The sequence below is a fragment of the Triticum dicoccoides genome, chromosome 1A (genome assembly GCF_002162155.2).
Source record: "Triticum dicoccoides isolate Atlit2015 ecotype Zavitan chromosome 1A, WEW_v2.0, whole genome shotgun sequence".
NCBI classification, from domain to species: Eukaryota; Viridiplantae; Streptophyta; class Magnoliopsida; order Poales; family Poaceae; genus Triticum; species Triticum dicoccoides.
In genome coordinates, this window is record NC_041380.1 from 578,119,382 (window position 1) to 578,123,685 (window position 4,304).

Below are 4,304 nucleotides of genomic sequence, written 5' to 3' on the forward strand. Positions count from 1 at the left end.
CCGTTCGTGGCTGCGGGCCACCCCTCCCCCCTTCCCCCTTCCCCATCCCTGTGTGTTATCGGCTCCGGCATTGTTCGGCGGGTTTGCTGGCGGTCTCGGAGGTGGTTGTGGTGCAGATTGCTCAAAGCCTCGACCTTTGGTGGTTCTCGGGGCGGTCTGGATGCATGGCGGCGGCTCTGGCGGTGGGAGACGTGTTGGTCGTGGGCTGACCGCGCGGCTCGGGTGCGGGCGGGCAGCCATGGTCGCTTGGGCGGCATGGACGCGGGTGGTTGGCGGAGTAAGGTTGCGACGGAGGGGTAGGAGCACGGGGGTTCATCACTCGCCCAGTCCTAGTACTGGCCGACGGAGGCGGTATCCGTGGATGTCATTCTCCTTCTTGCAGGCTCCGTCGTGGTGCTCCCATTGCCTTCGTGTCATTCCGGGTGAAAACCTGATCTTCGGGATCAGATGGTGACGGCTTCCTACAGTCGTTTCCCTCTTGAGGGCATCGTCTTGGAGTCCTCGTTCCGGCTTTGTCCGTCTCACTACCCCTCGGTGGATTGCTCATCTTCATGGTGGTCTTCGGCTTCTCATTAGGGTGCTTAGTCGTCGTTGGGGTGGTGTGTTCGGTGCTCGGCACCTTTGTATCCCGCCTTGGATGTGTGCGTTGAGTGTGGTGGTGGCGTACGTTTGTATCTTCTTGCTCGATGTTGTGGTGATGGTGCTTTATATATAAAGCGGGGAACCCTATTTCTTAGTTGTGTACTGTATACATCCAAGTTGAGCCCTACAGCGACTTGTGTGGCCGGCCGCTGGACGTGAGCTGCCCCGTCAAATCCCGGGAAAAATCTAACAGCTAGCTAGCTGGATCGCACCTACTCACAGGAATTAAGGAACCATGTCGTTTGCCGGCGAATCTGTCATTGCTAACGGTCGGCTGTCGCCGCCGCAGCCTGCGCCGTCGGCCGCAATCTACTCCTCCTTCACCGGCAACTGGTATCACCTGCTTTGCTTGTGGTCCAAGGTTACTCCCGCATCAAAGACACGCCCAATGGAAACTGCGTCCGTGGTTGTTGTTTCAGAGGTGGAGGCTATCAATGGACCGTTGCGCTCTTTCCCAATGGTTATCTTGGTTTCATGTCCGCCTTTCTCTATCTTCCACAACAGGATAAGAAGATGTCACAGGCCGTGAAAGCGCATGTGCAGTTTAGTTTCATTGATGAGATTGATCAACAACAGCCTGCACGCATCCGTGGTGCACAGAAAGCTGTTGACTTCGCTCCCGGCGGCCTAGGCCGGGGTTGCCATCGTTTCGTAAGAGTAGAGGACCTTGAGCAGTCAAAGCATCTCAAGAGTGCGTGACTCCTTCACCATCCGATGCGATTTTATCATCCCAGAAGCTGCTGCTGCTGCTACATTCATCGAGGTGCTGCCATCTAACATATGCGAGCACCTGAACCATCTCCTTGCGACAAAGGTCGGCGCAGACGTGACGTTCAAGGTCGGCGGCGAGACGTTCGGCGCTCACCGGTGCGTGCTCGCGGCCCGTTCCGCCGTCTTTATGGCGGAGCTCTTTGGCCCCATGAAGGAGGGGAGTACTAGAGCTGGTCCCATACAGATACAAGACATGGAGCCAAATGTGTTCAAGGCCTTGCTCGGTTTCGTCTACACCGACTCGATGCCCAAGATGGAGGTTGAAGCACTTGAAGCTGGATCTGACGTTGCGTGGCTGCAGCACTTGCTTGTTGCTGCAGACAGGTATGATCTCCAACGGCTCAGGTCCATGTGTGAAAAGAGTTTGTCGGAGCACATAGACACAAGCTGGGTCACAATGATACTTTGGACCATGCACATGCCAAAGTTAGGAATGGCAAAACGGCCCGCCGCCACAAGGTATGAAACAAACCTTCAACCATGCACATGTCAAAATTAGGAATGTCGTTGAGCGATCCTTTGGAATGTTGAAGATGAAATTTAGAATTTTATTGAACATGCCAAAATTTCCAGAGGACAAGGAAAGTAGAATTATTGTTGCTTGTATGGCTCTTCATAATTTCATTCGAGAGAGCAGAATTCCGGATAGGGAATTTGATGTCTGTGATGCGGATGAAAATTATAATCCAATGCCTAGTTCTTCTGCATCCGCATGGCCAGAAGACGAACCTCTTGTTGAAGATACCAACATGAATGTCTTCCGTGATGAGTTAGCTCATGCTCTGTTTCATGGAACGTGATTTTTTTAACTTGATTGAGGACTTGTACGTTTAAGTGGGACGTCTCATTTGTATGGACAAAATAAAGTCTTGGGTAGTATCTCTCTGATGGAAATAAGTTACTGCTATACAGTTTTGGTATTCTATTTTGAACGCATCTTAGTTTTTTTACTGTGAGCAATCTTTGTTTATTTGCATGTGTGTTGCTCCTCCGTCTGCTGATTTTTTTTTTTGCACCAGATAGTCGTCTCTCATGCAATGTGAATTATTCAGTACAGGCTATTTACATGATTTTTGGATTGAATCCGTCCAAAGTCTACGTTAGTAACTGGTAATATACTAATTTTGTGCCGTGCTACGATTAAATATTTTTTTTTGAGTGGAAGGATCGGATACCCTAATTTGAGACACATCGTTGCAAGCTGACCATAATGTTTTGTATGGACAAAATAAAATTTATCATGTTTTTGATACTTGATTTGTAAAGATAATTTGTTTATGTCATTTCGAGCTGGAGAAGGCCACACAAGAGCCGACCACAACAAATCCGGTTGAAAAGAGAGCCCAATGATTGAGAAAGTGCATTTATTGTCAATCTAACCCTCTCATCTAAACACCACAAAAGCTAGAGTTAGTTCAGGATTAGTCATAAGTTAGAAATCAACTCTAACCTCTAACTAAGTTAGAGTATCCAAACAGAGCATTTGTCTAGCTGTGCAGCACCATTGGTGCGGACTGAAGGAGGCCTGCCTGGAGTTCCTTAAAGTGCAATCCTCTCAGGACCTGGGACAGATTATGGCGACCAGTGACTGGGAGCACATTGCCGCCAATCCCTCTATTATGAACGAGCTCATCATCAAGCTTGCTTCGAGAGTGTAGCTCGTTACTTGCGCGTCATCCATAACTCGCCAATCAAGTTTCTACATCCTCTGGATATTAAGATCAATCTTGAGTTTCGAATAGTGCTAGCAAGTGAGTCCGATTTGGAGTCAGCTTTTGCGTCGTGTTAGCAACGGACATGCTACTGGTCTATATTTTCCTGTCCGGCCGTGTCGGTGTAGTGGTCGGGTCCGAGTCGCTTTGTGTTGCCTGTTCGTTTATGCATGAGATTTTGCTATGAGTTGTGAAAAGAAATACCAAAAAGATCAAACGTGTATAATTTCATTGAAACTAACTTTGATGCTAAATTCTTGTAGGTGTGGGCTATCATACAGACACAAATCACACAAGCACAGTCAGTGAATAAATGACAAATTAAATCAAAATAATAGAATCGGCACATCATATCAAATTTGTGGTACCGATTTGGAAGGATAAAACAAGAAATTGCCGCCGCTAATTTATTCCACCCAAATAAAGAAATTGATGGAATCATAAAACCTAACTCAGTATAAACGACGAAGGAGACTGACCGTAGAATTTTCTTACTCGTCGTCACTGTAGCACGGGTGCAGCCTACAGGTTTGGCTATCATCGCTGATCGGTTGTGCAGTGGTCACCTAGCCCTTTGCGGACCTGCCCTAGCCCCATCGACAGTGTGTCGGCACCGAAACAATCAATAGACGATCCCCATCGTCACTAGGGCTAAAACTGGCAGTTTTCTCTTCGACAGTAGGCTGACCAAGTACTCTTTGGGCTGCAATTACAAAAAAGATTGGGTTTCAAGCCTCGAGCACACCGTTTACGGGGGAGGCTAAATTATTCCAAAATCTAATCAATCGATGCTTAGTGCAACACGAAGGTTCTGGGTGGGGGTGCCCTGCTCGTCCCTCCTCAACTCCGCCCCTAGGCTTGCTTCAATATTTGTAGTCGTTGTTTGGTCATCTATGTAAATACATGGATATAGTTTTTTTTTTTTGTGTTCTTTAGACCATCTCCAACGGCCGCTCTAAATAAGCGTCGCGCCATAAATTTTGCCATTTTAGCGCGCGCGCAACTTGTAGACTAGCTCCAGCGGGCGCGCAATAACCGCGCGCGTGCCATATGTAGTTGGGCATGCGGTCCGAAACGCCAACTCGCGTTGTGTATTTGGGGCGACAGCTTTCGCGCGCGGTACACACGAGCGCTCGCGCCGCATTCTCTCCTCCCCGCCACCTTCGCCCCGCGCGCACC

The 4,304-nt window shown here is 48.7% G+C and overlaps 1 pseudogene; it reads left to right on the forward strand.

Annotated features, from left to right (window-relative positions):
* Positions 1–877: 877 nt before the first annotated feature.
* On the forward strand, positions 878–3,071 carry LOC119340607 (annotated as a pseudogene).
* The last annotated feature ends 1,233 nt before the right edge of the window (positions 3,072–4,304 follow it).